The sequence below is a fragment of the Parasteatoda tepidariorum genome, chromosome 5 (assembly GCF_982258835.1).
Source record: "Parasteatoda tepidariorum strain Cologne lab strain chromosome 5, Ptep-v5.0, whole genome shotgun sequence".
NCBI lineage: Eukaryota > Metazoa > Arthropoda > Arachnida > Araneae > Theridiidae > Parasteatoda > Parasteatoda tepidariorum.
Window position 1 is genome coordinate 23167245 of NC_141759.1, and position 19459 is coordinate 23186703.

The window sequence follows — 19459 nt, forward strand, 5'->3', positions numbered from 1 at the left end:
TTTGGATCGTTTGTGCCTCTGAATTTTAAGGGCACAACGTGCCTTTAAAAATGAAAGGCACAATGTACCTCTGATTTCAGAGGCACATTTGGATCGCTTGTGCCTCTGAATTTTAAGGGCACAACGTGCCTTTAAAAATGAAAGGCACAATGTACCTCTGATTTCAGAGGCACATTTGGATCGTTTGTGCCTCTGAATTTTAAGGGCACAACGTACCTTTAAAAATGAAAGGCACAATGTACCTCTGATTTCAGAGGCAAAATCAGATGTACCTCTTAGCTTGAAAGGTACATTGTACCTTAGATTTTGCTTTTATGAACCACTCATTGAAATAAGCATTTAGTGGAACCAAAACCTGTTATTTACCAGATTTGAACACACTTTTTTTTTTACCCATTCGTAATTTGCTTGCACTTCATATAAAAAGGGGTTTACACTATTACCAAGATATTAATTATAATAATTCTTAATGAAAAATATTTCCCAATTCTTTGAATATTGGCCACTTGAGGTGATCATCTCAAGGGATTCCATCTAATGCTTTTTCATAGGCAATTATAAAATATGTAAATTTATACAATTTCTTTAATTATGTAGCGTTTAATGATACTTCAACAATTACAATGATGTTTTTCTAATCAGATATAGGTATAAAAAATATTTATTTCTGTTAAACCAAGTCAATATAATTCATGGATTTTTTTTCCAAAAAGTATCCTCAAAATGGAAATTTCTTATAAATTTTGATATTTTTTAAATATTTAGAGATTCAATAAAATAGCTTTATAAGAATCAAAATTAAACACTAAATATCATGAAATCTAATATCTTTTATTTTCACACATAAAGAACAATATTACATAATTTAGTAACAGTTGCACACAAATATGGAAAAATATAGAACTTTCACAATATTTTAAAATTATAGATGTAGATTTTGAACAATTTGTATGTTTTATAACATCAAATATGTTTAATCAAATGACTTTACAAGTGTAAAATCAAAGATTTCTTTCTATTGAAATGAATTTTTTTTTAAAAGCCTGATTTTGGCGAAGCATATTAACCCATTAGGCGCCATCATTCCCATTTTGGGAACATTAGCTTTCAATTTTTTTAGAACTAACTGTACTTAATATTACTTAATTGACAATTTTATTTGAGCTCTGAATATATGAAAAGAATTTTGCAATTTTTTTTGAAAGCTTGTTTCAGAATTTTTATTTTTATAGTATTTTAAAAATCGTGAAATTCCGCATTTTTATCCCCAATCATTAAACATGCATTTGTTTTATAAATATTATTAAAATAAAAATTATTTTAACTTAAACTTGATTGCAACAATCTAATGTACTAAATAAAACTAGCCCATAGAGAAAATGTACAATGTCTAGTTTACAATTGAAGAAAAAAGACCTTGTTCCCTTTTGAGGGAAAGTATTGGCGAAAGCTGTTTTCAAACGAAAAACAAGATGCAGATTATTTTAGCAGAAAAAATATTTTTTCATGACAATAATATATGCACTAATTTAATAACGCAGAACATAGCGTCGATTCAGGTTTATCTTTATATTACTACACTAATCTAATACGTTGCCAAAAATAAACCTTAATCTATGTTTATTTCCTCCCCTCAAACACGATAAAACATCTGCATTTTTCAATCTCTCCCCCATTCATTGCACGTTTACTCCTCCCCAACAGCAAAATGACTCTAAATTTCTATTTGCATTTTTATAAAATAATTAATTTATAATAAATTTGTATTATGTTTAAAAGTTTCCTACAGAAAAAATCTATCATAAAAAATTTCTAACATTTTCCTTTGGCTAAGAATTTTAAAATCTGGCAAATAATTTGAAATACTTAGTATAGGCTATGTATATATATATAGTAATATCATAATTAAAGGTCAATAAAGAAAAAGTGCAGGTAAAAAAAGAAAAAACAACACCGGAAGCAAAATTATAATGGTAAACACACTTAATACAATGAGTAATTTAACCAGTGAGAATAGCCAAAACCAAATTTACAAAAATTATAATAATTTAAAATAAAACAAAATTAAAAAAATTAGCACTATAATGAGAAAATAAAATATCATAGTAAAAGGTGATAACATATAGATAAATTTGCTTTACAGAGTGGAACAACTGTAAGTCAATTTTACTTGGAAATGGTAAGATTCGTTTAATGCAGACCCTTATAAAAAAAGTCCACACGTTTCGCAGAGAACTTTTATTAAAACATTTTCCAAATTTTGAAAAAAATCAAATGACACACATTTTTCTTTCTTTTAGTTTTCACTAGTTATTAATACAGAATCACAATAATTCAGAGAAATAGCAACGGACATTTAAAGGTTGTATCCGGAAGAAAAAATGCTCAACACTTCGCCGGGGGAGGTACATGGGCAAAGCATTTGCAGAGGAGGCCTGATCAAATCCTTCCCACAGCATCCACATTATTTATAGTTTAGCATTGACCACAGTGCTGATGTAAAATACCCTCCAAGGTAGTTGGATCATGGGTTTGAGTCCCCTGGACGCCAGACTAACTGTAGCAGGCTTAGTGGTTTTCCTCTCCATGTCAGTGTTTTGTCATGCATTCATCTCGGCTAGAACATTTAAAACAGGACTTATCAATGTAAGAGTATTTTATTTGAATAAGTTGTTAAAAGTTTCTATCACAATGTACACAAATACATTCATGAAGATTTTATTACATTAAGAATAGGTTTAGCTAAAATAATTTTTATATATAATATTATTGAACTAATTTAACACGTTGAATGCCATAGGGGTCACCGGTGACTGGTGCCTAGATTATTCGAAACACATAACTCGAATAAATTTTTAATGCTCTAATTTTTTTTTATATTATTATTACTAAAATGGTTTGAAGAAATAATTGTAATATATACTGAAAAAATCATTTTGGCCAGACGGACAAGCCATGTAAAATTAGTGTGGCATTCAACATGTTAAAGAAAAAAAAAGTGTAAATCTATCTAAGCTTAAATACATAAGAAAGTGCAAGGATTGTTCTTAACACAAAACAAAATTGGAGTCAACAAAGAAAATTCAAATGTAAATCTAAAAGTAATTATTTATTATTTATAAAAATATTTAATAATTAAAAACATTTTTTTGCATTTACTGGAACACAGTCGAGACAAAAAGTAACAGCAAAAAAAACTATTAATCATTTAGTTATACTAATAATATAAATTTAGATTACACAAACATTAAATTGTCTTTCAGAGAGCAAAAAAAAAAAAAAATTTTTCACTGTATCAAGTTTATACACATATCAATCCTTACAATCAATATATTTTCTTTCTAAATATTGTTATCAAAATTGCTTCGCTTCATATTTTTTTTACTACAGTTCAGGAAAAGCATTAGTTATAGATTAATAAAAGTTTTTTGATAATGTTATTCTAAGTAACACAGGTAAGGTAGCAATAACAATAAAAAAAAATTAAAGTTTCTTAAAAATTATTATCACTGATGCTGAATTAGAAAGTTTTACTAGGTAGCTTTTCGTAGCAAGAAAACATGGAGTATAAAGTGTTGAGCATTGAATATGAAATACCAAATATTTTTTAAATAAAGTATTCAGTATATATCGATAAAGCATTAAGAATTTATCTTGGAAAATGCCAGTGACACAACAGCGATTCTGCATATCTAATCCATTTGTGATCCAATGAATGTTATGCAAATAATTTTTTTATTTTTAATATATAGTTATTGATATCAAAATTATGTAAATTAAACTGCTCTAGTTAGCAATACTTTAATATTTTTCAAAAAGTTCAAGCTGTTAAGTACTTGGCATTATATTATTTTAAACAAAGAGCAAGGTACTCATCACCGCCCATCACTCAACCATGACCAAAAATCCTATTTCTAGGGCTTTACTTTTTAACGGCCATGGTTAAAATGCCATGTAATTTTGATACTGGTCAGATAAAGTGGACTCCGCTTGAGCTAGCTCGTTTGAATCTTCTGCACGATAACCAATGAGAGAACTTTCAGTTGTGGCGGAATTTATATGCAAAGTATACACGCCAGTTGTTTTATACATTGCCAGGATCTAACTCATTACAGTAGTTCTCTAATAAGCAGTGTGAAAGATAATTTAACCAGCTGTGCCACAAGAGCACCCTGGAGCAAGCTATTAATCCTTTTTAAAAATCAAATAAATTAAATTTCAATTTGAAATGTTACAATTTTTAAAAGGAGTTTCACAGTCGTAAATAATTATATATCCCATGTTATCTATTTTGAGTCATAAATTCAAAACTAAAATTTGAAATTATACACTGAAAGCTGTGATGTTAGAATAAAACATTTTTAAACATTACTTTTTCAAAAAAAATAATAACTAATTAAAAATTTATAAATCATTAGAAGATTGCCTTTTTCTCCCATGCTTACACCATATTTAAAATATAAATAAAGCATAATCTTATTTTTTTCTTCAGGTTTATGTCAACTGTAAGTTTAGTAACAGTTTGAAATAATTATAATTAGATATCAATGTCAATTGTTTTCTAAAATAGCTAATAATTGAAAGTATACTTTTCATAATTATAATAAAAATTCGAAAACATTCTTCGTTGATTTTTAAATTATTCAATCATTCTGTGAGAGAATTTCTGTGATAGCTCTCGAATGTAAACTAAGATAAACAAAAAAGCAAATTGGTATTTCAAATAAAAATGATTTCTTATTCATAGCTATCGCCACATTGAAAACCTCATACAAAATTATAATCAAACACTACAGAACAAATATAGGGCACTTTAAAAACATTCCTCTTAATATTATAATGATAAAACATAAATAATACAACTACAACAGAAATGTAAACATAACTAGGGTTAGCTCTCTCGCTTAAACATTTTTATAAGATTTGTAGCATTAATAATTCAGTAATAAAAATTGAAATGTATTAATAAAAAAGATGCCGTCGTTACTTAGGAATAAATATAAAAATAAGATATAAGTATTAAACTTACCAAATTCAAGCATTTTTATAACATCGATAGAACACATTTGTAGACAAACTTCTTCCATCGGTAGCGTGGATGGGAAGGGACAGAAAACGTATTTCGTCATAAAATTTTTCACTGATGTGCGCATGCGCTTGTTCTCCGTTACATGATCGTACCGAAGAAAAAGAAATGAAAGGCACAAAAGTCTTTTCGTACCGCGCATTGACTGGCGTTTGCTTTGGTGCCTTCAATTTCTCGTGGTGCCTCTCATTTTTAAAGGCACATTAGTTATGTGCCTCTTACGCGAGAAAATACACGGTACATTTAGCTTGTGCCTCTGAAATCAGAGGTACAGTTTTTAGAGTGTAATGTGATACGAATTATTGTCATCTTTATTGTCATCTGTATCATCTGTATTGTGCAGTTATGAGCTTTGTGCGAGCTAGACTGTAGTCCAGACGTGGACTATACGGTTAAGGGTTTTGCAAACCTAGGTACGTGTCCACGTCTGGAAGAAAAGAAAAAAAAAGTGGTTGACAAGTAGTTCCCACCCAAGCAACAACATCTCCTTCAGGAGTTCCAAAAATACGCTTTTAAAAGCATTAATTAGTCCTTTCTTCTAGCTAAATCTTATTAAAAACAGGATGTAATTCCCCTTGGCATCTCCGGTGAGTCTTTTCCGGCCTCTGGCGGGCCTATTTTTCCATTTCTGAGTGTTTGAAATCCGATGTTCCATTGATCTAGGCTTAGAGTATCAGGCCGCCATATTAACGTGTCATCCACTGCAAGTGGATTCCATCGCAATTTTCAACAACTAATATTTTTTATCGCCTTCATTTCCGGCTCAAAACACTTCATTGCATTCGCCCATGCGATTATCTTTCCTATTATATAAAGTTTTAACTTTCCGGCGGCCTGGTACTCTCATAATCAGTATCTTTTTAATATATGTCACGCATAGGTATAGGCTGTCGCTATGTTGAAGTTTGTCATTTGTAAACGCTGACTTTGTACACTTTAAATAATATCTTATCGTTGGTATTTTAGTCTAATTTTTTTATATGTCTTTCCCCCAACTGTCTTTGATCGATCGCCATTATAAATTTTAAAATCACATCACTTTTCAATGTTAACTGATGTTCCATTCCCCATAGCGACAATCAAAACAAATTTCATGAATACAATTACAGTTAAGTGCTTCTCATCACGCCTTTTCCATCATTTCTTTATTAATTAATTTTTTAGTATCTTTTAATCTTCTCGATAGATATACCAAATTTTTGTTGTCACATTCCAATATCAAAGTCAGTGTTTACAATGTCATTAGTTTTTGTTTCTTATTCTACATATGTTCTTTCAAAGCTTTTTAGTATCATCTTACACATGTTAGGGCATTATTATTCTTCATTATGTTTTACTTGTGTACCATTAAAGTTTTATTTTGCATCTCTGTACATTTTTAATCTAACTATGTTACTAGCATGTACTTCACTATTATCAACATATGTTTGCACAACGTCCAATGGAACAGTACTACATAGCTTAGGGCTATACTCTTTCTCCAGTTTCCAGTACATCAGAAGAAATTTGCTGCGCTTCAATAACTTGTTTTAATGACATTCCCTGGCCATACCAATTGCCGAAGCATACAATCACGTTTAGAACAACATTCTTTCTATCTCATTTTATTTTTATAAGCTAGTCAATGTCGATATAGCGACCGCTTATACCCATATCATTTAACATCTTCTTTAGTCAACATCTCTGGCCAAGAGTCAATCTGATGCATAAAAATTTTATTTCTTGTTCAAATGTATTTATGCGCTCAATATTCCCCGTATTCATCAATGTTATTTCATTGTATCCTATCATATGCTTTTCCATCCCTTAACTCAACCTAAATATTTCATTGTTTTTCTTTTTCAACTTTAATTAGAGTTTATACATTTAACTCATTTTTAATTTAATTTTTGCTCGTGTAGTACATCATATACTTCTAGTTTTTGTATGCATGTCGCCACTGGTTACACCGTTATCATTCTGACTTCTGTCCCAATTTGAAGTTGCCTTACTCTTATCGCTCTGACCACCGGCCTCAACTTCTTAGTTTCTTCAGATCTGTTTTTTTTATAGTTTCAATAGCTTTTAGTGACCTCTTATGTGTATAACCGGGGGCGGCATCATTATCATAATTATTTGCAATGGAGCATCAGATTCACATCTAAATATAGTGTATTAACATCTCAAGGAACCCGCGGAGGTTGGAACATGACTCACCACTGCCATTTTTCTCATTTTGCTTAATTTTCCAAAAAAATTTCAATTTCCCTTTTGTTTTCTCACTCCCCATTATCTCCATTAATTTCTGCATTATGTCCTCGTCTGGTAACATAGATGACATGCAAACTTATGGTGAACAAAGTGGTGTATCAAGACCCAAGGCACGTGGAGATTTCCCCACGCCATCAATGCATAAGAAAACTGAAAGACCATATAGGAGAGGTGTCAGCTCAACTCCACTCTTCTCCGGTGAGCCTAGGCATTCTGCTGAGCATCCCTCATCTTTTGGCCATCCCTCTACCGGCCACAATATTCTACTAGAATCAGCATCAATCAATCCACAATGCAAACATATCATCAACAGTAACAGCAAACAGGAACATACTGTTTCGATTTCATCATCGCCTAATTCTACTCCAACTGACAACGCCTCAACTTCAGACTGGCCCCTCCTAGATCCGTCTGATGACCTGGAAAAACTGCTTGCAAATCTCATCAACAGCATAGATTACAAAACCGGAAACAAGTTTAAACTCCCGATACCCCAGAGAAAGGTCTGTTAAGACACCGTCCACAAAATTAGAGAACTTTTCAACAAACAGAATCAAATTTTAACTTCTCTCAAACAGCCACGATCTGACGAAGTCGAACACTCCACTAACTTAAAGAATTTAGAACATCAAATCAAGACAATTTCCGTTCAACTTACTGACATGAAGAACACTTGCTGCGGCCCTCTGAACAGTGAGACCCTGATGAGTACACGTCCTCCTGTCCCAATTATTATCACCACAGAAGATGGCTTCAAGCCTGACGACATAATAAATATCATAAACAAATCTAATCCAAAACCACTTGTGAAAAAAGTATACAAAACGAAGAATCTCGTTGAAATAAAATTCCATACACAAGATAAGGTCAATTTGACAAAAAGCATTGAAAACAAACTCCACTTCAAAGATAAAGAGCAACGCCTTACTCCGCTCATTATACTTAATGCACCAGCTCACTTCGATGGGACAGACATCGCTAATATTCTCCAAAGAAACTGTGACACACCCAGCAACAATAACGTAATAAAATACGTCAAATCCATACCTCATAAAAGAGCTGCAGACAAACACCACATCATAGTCAACGTCTCCCATAGACTCGCAACTAATCTCCTTTCGGCTAGATTCATCTTCATAGGACTGAATAAGTGCATAGTTAAGAAAAGATTAATCCTCAGGAGATGTTCATGGTGTCAAGGTCTTGACCACCAGACTCATCAATGTCAACAGGAATTCGCAACATGCGTGATCTGTGGTAGCCAACATCACTCCAGCGAATGCAATTCAAACACCCATCACTGCATCAACTGCTGGCACTCTAATACGTACTTTGGTACTTCACACAATCCCCATCACCCAGCTTATGCTGCAGATTGCCCAAGCTACAAGACTGCACTCTCCGCACTTCGATCAAATTTTAATCCACATTAACTTATCCTCCTGTGCGATTTTTGCACACAGAGATCTGTATCGATTCAAAATTCTACGCCTCCACCCCGGCAGTTTCAGTGACTCCTACATTCTTATAGTCAGTGACTACTTCAAAACTTTAATTTATTCTTCTTGAATTCGCAAACTTTCAGTTGAACTCACAATTCTCCATGAGAAATGCTCAAAAATTTCTTATTCACAAATTCTAGTTGAATTGATCCCCTTAAAGAGAAACTCTAAAAACTCCTTTTCTTTTCTTCTACGAGATTCAATTACCTTTTTTTATCCAAGTATTTCAAAATTCCTATTTTACAGCCTCTTAGAGAGCGCTTCATACCATGCATGTAGCAACTCTGATCTTTTCATCTTTCAATGTTACTTATCCATTAAGTTTTTAATTACTGTCATCTATTGTAACTTTCTTCAAAATTTTGTTTTTCATTTACACTTTCTTCATTCGTTTTTTTTTTTTTTTTTTTTTTTTTTTTTTTTTTTTTAACTAATGTGATGTACCTATGTATTATGTGAGCTAAACCTGTGGCCAGACGTGGACTATACGGTTAAGGGTTTTGCAAACCTAGGTACGTGTCCAGGTCTAGAAGAAAAAAAAAAGTGGTTGACAAGTAAATATGACAAACCAATCATACTCATAAATTAAACAAAATTTTAGACATAGATTTTCAATTAAATGACTTTTTCATAACTGGTTTACCTTCATAGTGGTCTGATCGTACTACCTATAAAAAATTGTGAGGATGTTGACCAGCCTCTTCAACTGAGCTTTTTTGCCCTAGGCAACTTACGAATTAATGCTTTAATGTAAAAGTAATTGTTGGGGTATCTGCCTTGCGGCATTTGTCCGCCCTTAAACGAAATTATTCGACATAAAGGCGACACAAGGATAAAGTCTGAGTTTGAAGTGGATGGAGACTTTGGCTAGAGAAAAAATAATTTGGTGGCAGTAGTTGGGTGCTGGTTGACATCACTGTGCAAGAGAAATCCCCTTAACTTGTGATTGTAGAAGGCCTAATATCTCCTCATTTTTTAACAGTTACTGTCGTTCCTTTACTAAAGAAACTAATCTTTGGGCAGAGTGGGTGGGAGAGAACTTATTCCTGGAGCTCTTTCTGCTGGCGTAGGCTTCGTACCCCGAGAAATTTGATGTGTGGTTTTTCAAACAATTATGGCACTTGACTGGGACATCTCTACTTTTCTTGCACTCGTAAGAAGGATGTCCTTCGGCACACTTCATACATCTTGTGCTGAAGATATACTCGTGTGAGCCGATGAAAAGATTATATATTTTATTTTTCGGACTTTTGTTAATTTTTGTTCCCTTTTTTCGAATTTTCCCCCCGGTTTCTAGTTTATTTTATTATCATTTTTCTTTCCCCCTCTTTTTTTCTTTGTTCTGTAATTTTTTCCATGTTTTCACTAAATTTTGAACTTATTTTATGAGTTCTATTTACTTGCAGCTTATGCGCAGTAAATAAAACTTATTGTTTTCCTTAATTTTTCATGTTTTTTTTGTATTTATTTATTATGATATGTATATATATATATATATTTCAACTTTTGTTTGTTATTTTTATACTTATTAATTCCCCCCTTTTTTTTCATTTGTCTATTATTTTTCTTTGTTTTTTTCTTCATTTTGAACATATATATATATATATATATATATATATATATATATATATATATTAGTACTTGGAATTTTAATGTTTCTAAGAGCATCGATTTGAATAACACTTTTCATGAATTGAATAGAATTAAAAGAATATGTAGTAATATTTATTTATCCAAAAAACAAATCGATAAACTCTTTCAAAATTTGATTAAAAAACAATCAATATCCAATTAAAGTAATAAAACTCTATATAAAATCATTGAATTAATCGTATATTTTTGTGGATAAATTTACTAAAAATTTTCTTTGTTAATTTATATAATTTCCCCATGAGCAAATCCATATCGGGTAAATTCGTTGCCAAAATTGTTTACTAAATAATTTCTTTGTTAATTTGTATAATTTTTCTACGTGCAAATCCATTTCGGTCAAATCCGTGGTCAAAATTATTTACTGTTGTTGTTGTTAATTTACGTCGCACTAGAGCTGCACAATGGGCTATTGGCGACGGTCTAGGAAACATCCCGGAGGATGATCTGAAGACATGCCATCACAATTTTGATCCTCTGCAGAGGGGGCGGTAGCCCGACGACCTGCTCGCGAAGTCGAGCACTTCACGGTAGCACAGTTTAACGAGAACCAATACCGCACACCCTCGGTCCCTACGCAGATTGATCCAAGTGGTCACCCACCCGCACACTGATCGTAGGCAGTGATGCTTGACTTCGGTGATCTGCTGGGAACCGTGCTTAACTATCAGTCCATTGCGGTACCAAAATTATTTACTAAAAAATTCCTTTACTAAAAAATTCCTTTGTTAATTTATATAATTTTTCCATGTGCAAATCCATTTCGGGTAAATCTGTGGATAAAATTATTTACTAAAAATTTCTTTACTAATTTTTACATTTTTCAAATGTGCAAATCCATTTCGGGTAAATCCGTGACTAAAATTATCCACTAAAAATTTTTTTTTGTTAATTTATATAATTTTTCCATGTGTAAATCCATTTCGGGCAAATCCGTGGCTAAAATTACGTGCAAAACAGGCAAATTATGTTTCTTTTTTTCTATTTTATATTTTTTTCTTAAATAAATATTTATTTTCTAAAATTATTTATGATCAACTTCCTTAAATTATCCAGTAAAATATTACGTTGCGCACATCCATTTCGGGGCCATCATTGGTAGCAAATCAAACGCACTTCAGCAATGCAGTACGAACGGCACTTCTCTAGTTACTCTCTATTTGCGCTTTTGTTTTCATATTTTGCAATCTGGCAATCTTGATAGGAAACTTTTTTTTAAAATCATTCTTGAAAAATTTTCCGTTCATGTAAGTTCATTTGATTCGCTACTCGCTTTATAGATTATTTGTTATTCTGTTTTTTTCTTTTTATTTTCTTCTATTTTCTGTTTTTACGTGTTATTTTTACTTATTGTGTTCTATTTTATTTTTTTGTAATTTTTGTAAAAAAAATTTTTGAGTGTTCCTCTCACTGTTGTATTAATATATTTTGCTTTGGCTACTTTGATGCAATATCAGAAATCACTCTTTTTTGCGGATATAATCGTGTGGGCTGATGAAAAGATTACATCTTTTATTTTCCGGATTTTTAAAAAAAAAATTTATCCTTTTTTTTTCCCAGTTGTTTGTATTTTTTTTATATACATATATATTTTTTTGATTATTATTTTTCTTTCCCCCCATTTTTCATATGTTTGTAATTTATATATATATATATATATATATATATATATATATATATATATATATATATATATATATATATATATATATATATATATATATATATATATATATATATATATATACCCTTTTTATTGTTGTAGTTCTTAGTTTCTCCTAAGTTGAGCCACTCAATTTCTTCTTTTTCTAAAATTTAATCTAAAAAAAAGTTTATGCATGTTGAAAAACATGTAATTGGCCCTGTACAAAAGCATAACATCATGTATAATTTTTGAAAATTGGACAATCTAACCCCGTTTTCCCCCATAATTTAAATTTCATTCTTAATTAAAATGTTTTTTCTCCAGGGTTAACTTTAAACTATCAGAGTAACTAAGTCGTTTAACACCGTATAGTAGTCAAACGCTGATATTGAAAGTGGCGTTTTTAGTTTCGTCAATTACCTTCATACCTTAAATTGCATGTTGAAATGAATTACTATCAATATAATTGAGTGAGACATTCGTAAAAAATGCAAGAATATCTATTATTTCGTAATTATAAAAAAGCTTTAATATTTTAGAATTAATAGAAAGGTTATTGATATTGAAAATTGACCTATTATAATAATTTGGTAAGACATAGTTTACAACTGCTATTTAAAATTAAGTTTTTGAATTAATACAAAAAGAAGTTTTTGAATTTTTTAGCTGTTCAAAAATTAATGAATTTATTAAAAGAGGAAGAATAAAATGTTGAAGAGATGTGGAAATAAATTTCCTTACAAACTAAACAATCTAAATTTAAAACCATGAATAAAGCAGTGATTGCCAACATGGTTAGTTGGATTATTATGACAATGAAGAGAAAACAAAAAATCAGATCACAATAAAATAATTTTGACATTGCAATCGAAAATAAATACCCAATAAGTATTGAAAAACGGAAGAATCTCTTAACAATGAAATAACTTTGATTTAATAAAAATTGAAAGTCAACAATTTTGTTCAGTTGAATCAATATTTTCATATTTCTGAAAACAAATCAATATTCTTTAATCATCAGTCTCATTGTCTTCAAGAAAATAGAATAAAAACTCACTTCTTTTACTGGAATTCAAACACGACACTAATCAAAAGAAATTATTTTTGTATGTATTCGCTTTCGTGACATCATCGTCCATTCTATTTTCGTTTGCCAAAGAATTAACTTTCATCTGAAATTAACAATAAATAATAGCATTATTTTTTGAACTGCCATCAAGTTTTTATTGAGTAACATGTACAAAGTATTGAGTAACATGTTTAACATGTACAACGCAATCAATAAAAATAAAAGAATTTTAATCTTTTTAAATTTCTTTCTCATATGAGAACGTTCAATTATGAAATAACATTAACCGTCGCTAAGTTGAAAAAAAGGAAAACAATGCTGTCGCCAGATTTGAAAGGAAATTGTGCGCTTTTTGTTATAAAATATCACTTTGATGTTTATTTTCACGATTTCTCCCATTGTATTTACAATCTCTCTATACACATTTTCATAATTTTTGAAATTATGTTCAAAATTTTACGCAAATTACGCATTATTTATAAAATCTAAAAGTATCTGATCGCAATATATACTTTAAAGCAAAATACATTATAAACTATTGAAATTTAGTCTACATTTCTTCATGAAACAATCTTTGTATTGCAAACATTATCAACATTAGTACAAATTTACCATTTTATTTCATTGCATTAAAACTATTTTATTTTAAAATTAAAAATATTCAAAAACTCTTAGCTTATGAAATTTTTTTTCTAAAAAATTGCATTTGTTAAAATTTTCATTCTGAAATTATGGTAAAATAACAAGCAGCTGTCTGTCCATCCGATTAACCGTAAAGTTCACGGCGAAGAACATTTTTTCCTTTATGAAATTACGTTAAAGAACATTTTTTTTCCGTTTTGAAACCATTTACAAAAAGTATAGTTATAAAAGCATGAATACAAAACTATACGGTTTTTTAACCATTTACAGCTAGCATTTTTCAAAAACGTAAATTAAATAAATAATAATTATTTAACTAGACTTAGGATATCGGTTTTTAGTAAGGTAATGGGCATTGGGGAGTGCCGGTCACTGGAAATTCTTCATGTGTTGAAGAACATGGAGGATATATTGCGGTATCAACACTAGGACTCTAGTTCTGCCGGTCATGAGATTGACAGATAAGCCCGCTTGGCTACGATATGTACGCAGTTGCAAAGAACTAAGTAGCTTCATTAGATGATTCTAGCTGGTGAGATGATATTCTGGTTGCTTAACCGTATTAAGTGAAAGCAGTTAATAAACACTTTTTCAAACTTAGTAGTTTGATTACCATTTTATTTATGGTTATTTGACTGTTTTGATTAAATATAGTAAAATAACCATTCAATAAATTGTTATTTAAACATTTTTTCCGAGAAAGTTCTAGCAGTGAATGACTTTGGTCCCAGTAAAGTATATCTGTGGGTATCAAGTAACAAAAAACGCAATAAATAATGACGGAGACGCTCATCTAATATCATATGACAGAGTAGGTACTATGATGGTGACTATGCATCTATGGTGTAGATGGTCACATGGTACTATGAAGGTGATATATGACTCTGAGTCATTTTATCACCTTCATAGTACCATGTGACTCTTATTGCTAAGATCATTTTTGACTTAATTAGGACGTCACTGTGACAATCTGTGCTATCAGGTATATACACACTGTACCTAAATTTATTTAATAAATTCAGTGACTAATAAAAGTCATCAAGAAGAGGAGGAACTACTATACAGCTTGGGGTAGGGTTGTTAATCCTGCTGAGAGGGTTAAAATGTTTTTTTGTTATTTAACCATGCATATATACACTGGTGAGCAAAACTTAAGCAACAAGTGGTTTTTCGGCCACAGCTCCCCAACAAAGTATAAGATAGCCATGAAATTGCAGTATAATATGCACGCAATTCAGTAGAAAGATTATTTGTATGCAAATTTTAGAAATAAAACGTCGTAGGTGATGTAAGTGTACGTAAACCTTGTGGGTCGGCGCGCGCAGGTCAAAGCTGTGATAAAAGGATGAAGAGCACCGTAGTTAAAGACATTCGCTGCAAGTGCAAGTGATTTGTTTTGTGAAACATGTCTTCAAGAAATCATTTAGATGACTTTACTCGAGGAAGAATGATTGGGAAGCTTGAGGAGGGGCGTAGTGTGACCAGTGTCGCCGAAGAGTTGGGGATCAACAAAAGTGTTGTTTCTCGTGCTTGGAATGTCTTTAAAACTACTGGTACAGCTGTTCGGAAGGTTGGTGGTGGCCATCCAAGGAAAACAACAGCTAGAGATGACCGTTACATTGTCCTCCAGGCAAAAATAAACCGTTTTCAGTCAGCGAGAGCCATATCTCAGCAACTGTGCACAGCCACAGGACGACAATTATCAAGAATTACAGTAGCCAGACGCCTCCACAAAGGTAGCTAATTTGCTAGACGTCCTGAACGCTGCATACCTTTGAAAGTTAGCCATCGGCGGCACCGTTTAGAGTTGTGCAGAGAACACGAAACCTGGACACCTCATCAATGGAGTCGCGTCCTATTCACAGATGAGAGTCGTTTTAGTGCTACAAGCGATTCTCAACATCAGTTGATCTGGAGAGAGGTTGGAGCTCGATTTCATCTCAATAACATCGCGGAAAGAAATCGTTACGGTGGTCCTGGAGTTGTCGTCTGGGGTGGCATTATGTTGAACGGGCGGACTGAGCTTCAGATCTTCGACCGAGGTTCTGTAACTGTAGACCGTTACTGCAATGAGGTAATCCTACCCCATATGCGTCTGTTTCGATGGGCCATTGGACCAGACTTCATTTTTATGGATGACAATGCCCGGCCACACCGTACTGCTAATGTTCAAGAGCTACTGGAAAGTGAAGATATCACACGAAGGGATTGGCCAGCGTACTCTCCAGATCTAAATCTCATAGAGCATGTGTAGGATGCATTAGGGAGACGTCTTGCGACACGACAGTATCCTCCTGGTAACACCCATCACCTGAAAGATGCGTTAAAGGAGGAATGGAGACGTTTACCCCAAGAACTCCTGGATAATCTGGTGCTTAGCATGGAGAGACGATGCCAAGCAACAATTACAGAAAGGGGAGGGCATATCCCATACTAGGGAACATCTGCCAGTTGTACTTCGCTTCTTCAGGCAATCATGTGTAACGCCACTATATGTCAAATAAAGCCTTTTTTTGTTCCATACCCTACTTTAAGCTTTATATTCATTTCTGCGCCATTATTCTTTTACCATCGTTTAAGTACAAAATAATGTACATCATATTCAAATTTCATGTCAATCGGATGATTTCTTGCAGAGTTATGACAAAAAACGCACTTGTTGCTAAAGTTTTGCACACCAGTGTATATATATATATATTTATATATATATATATATATATATATATATATATATATATATATATATATATATATATATATATATATATATATATATGTATAATATTTATACATATATATATATATATATGTATAATATTTATACATATATATATATATATGTATAATATTTATACATATATATATATATATATGTATAATATTTATACATATATATATATATGTATAATATTTATACATATATATATATGTATAATATATTATATATGTATAATATATATATAATATATTATATTTATATATATACAGTGGTGGCCAAAAGTGTGGACACTTTTTGAAAGTTTCATGTTTTTCAACTTTGTGTGCTTGTAGAATATATTAATTTTCACTTAAATACAAACGTTTATGTATCAAATTGAAGGTAATTTAATGTAGAATTTAATAATAAATACAGTATTACAATATCTGCATAACAAAAAAGGTTATGCAGCAAATAATCAGATCTATCTTAGATTTGCATTTCTTTAAAGTGATATTTACACAATCAATACTTAGTAGGATAGCCCTTAATTTTTATGACAGCTTCACAGCGTCTTTTCATCGAGTGGACAGTGTTTGGAGTTCATCTTTCGTAATCACATGGTGCCAAGAATCAATTATAGCTTCAATAAGTTGTCTTTTATTTGATGGACGTTTTTTTCGTACAAGAATTTTCAAACGTCGCCACAAATTTTCAATTGGATTGAGATCAGGGCTGTTTCCTGGCCATGGTAATATATCTATGCCTTTATTTTGAAACCATGCTTTGCATACTTTTGCTGTGTGACATGGAGCTAAATCCTGCTGAAAAGTAAATGGTGCGTTGTTGGAGAAGAGATCCCTGATTGAAGGTATCAATTTTGGTTTCAGGGCAGTATTGAATGCCATCATGTATTGAATGCCATCAATCACTTGAATTCGGCCCACACCATATGCAGATATACATGCCCAAATCATGACATTTGTTGGATTTTTTGTAGTTGCTTCAATGCAATCAGGATGAAGCGCTTCACCTACTCTACGTCTCACGTATTTTCCACCATCACTTCCAAAGAGCGATATTTTACTCTCATCCAGATTACTTGCTTCCATTGATTTTCTGACCATTTAATGTGTTCTTTTGCCGACTTAACTCGTTTTTCGCATTGCTTTTGATTTAAACATGGTTTTTTCCTTGGAATTCTAGCTTGTAGTCCAAATCCTGATATCCTTCTTCTTATTGTTCTTGAACTTACTGCAATACCAGCTGCATTCATTTCACATCTAATGGCACCTGATGACATTTTTCTATCTTGAAGGCATAGCCATTTAATTTTTCTATCGGTAGTAGCACTTGTGCATTATTTTCGGCCTGATTTGGCATCCTGAATGCCAAAAAATACATCGAAACTGTCCTGAAACCAAAATTGATACTTTCCCTCAGGGATCTCTTCCCCAACAACGAACCATTTATTTTTCAGCAGGATTCAGCTCCCTGCCACACAGCAAAAGTATGCAAAGCATGCTTTCAAAATAAAGGCATAGATATATTACCATGGCCAGAAAACAGCCCTGATCTCAATCCAATTGAAAATTTGTGGCGACGTTTGAAAATTCTTGTACGAAAAAAACGTCCATCCAATTCAGCTCCCTGCCGTCCTGTTGTCTTAACAGAGTGAAGCTATAATAGATTATTGGCACCATGTGAGTACGAAAGATGAACTCCAAACACTCGTTCACTCGATGAAAAGACGCTGTGAAGCTGTCTTAAAAATTAAGGGTTATCCTACTAAGCATTGATTGTGTAAGTATCACTTTAAAAAAATGCTAATCTAAGATAGATCTTACTATTACTTGCATAACTTTTTTTGTAATACATATATTGTAATACTGTATTTATTATTAGATTTTACATTAAATTACCTTCAATTTGATATATAAACTTTTGTATTTAAGTGAAAATTAATATATTCTATAAGCACACAAAGTTGAAAAACATGAAACTTTCAAAAAGTGTCCACACTTTTGGCCACCACTGTATATATGCCACGATTCGCGTCAAACCCGTCGGTTAGCGTCACCTACGGAACGGCTGTAACAAAAAAAACAATATATACATATGAAATTTCAATAAAAAAAAACCGAAAAGTTCATAAAAAATGTGACTCTTTCGGCTTGCCAAATTTCAATTCTGTAATTGCATTCCTGCGGATTATAGAGAGGCCCGTGTGGTACTCTCTAACAAGTTCAATAGTTAATAATTTTTGAACAAACTACCAAATGTTAGTTGTTTTCATTCTATTTTAATTTCTGCATACTTTCTTACACACCTTATTATTTTGAAAATTCTAAGTTTAATAGTTTTTGCACAGCAGCACAAAATATAACGTTAAGCACCCAAAACAGCGTCGGTGGCATTCCTTGTGATATTTAAGCACCGAGAGATAATAAGTGCATAATTACATAAAAACGAAAACATTATTTGTTCAAACTTAATATACCAACGAATTAACAACGAAATTCTAAAGCAAAAATTTTGTATATTATTTTAAATTAATTTAAAAATATTTAATAAAATTTTGTTTCATTTCATTAAAGTTATAGAAAAAACGTAAGACGGAAAAATAAAATCTTTTTTTATGAAAATGTTTATTACTCCAAAAATATTTAAGCCAAGATAACGAAATTTTGTGCAATTATTGCATACAATAACAGTTTTTGGAATAGGGTGTTCAAAAACTCTATTTTTCGCTAGTAATTTATTGTCTGTCCTTAAAAACCTTTATGAATGAGAAATCGCATGATCTAAACACTTACTACGTTATAAAATGATTCTCAAAGTATTGCTTGAGAAATATGAAAATATGTCTTGGTATAAAAGTGCTTCCATTATTTTGTCTATCCCCTGTATGTAAAAA

At 31.7% G+C, this 19459-nt stretch overlaps 1 long non-coding RNA gene across 1 annotated transcript; it reads right to left on the reverse strand.

Moving 5' to 3' along the window:
* Positions 1–812: 812 nt before the first annotated feature.
* LOC147808681 (uncharacterized) lies at positions 813–5502 on the reverse strand. The gene is made up of 2 exons (XR_015433649.1): positions 5030–5502; positions 813–2617 (listed from the first exon to the last, which is right to left on the reverse strand). It is a non-coding gene; the product is annotated as an uncharacterized LOC147808681 (long non-coding RNA).
* Between the last annotated feature and the right edge of the window lie 13957 nt (positions 5503–19459).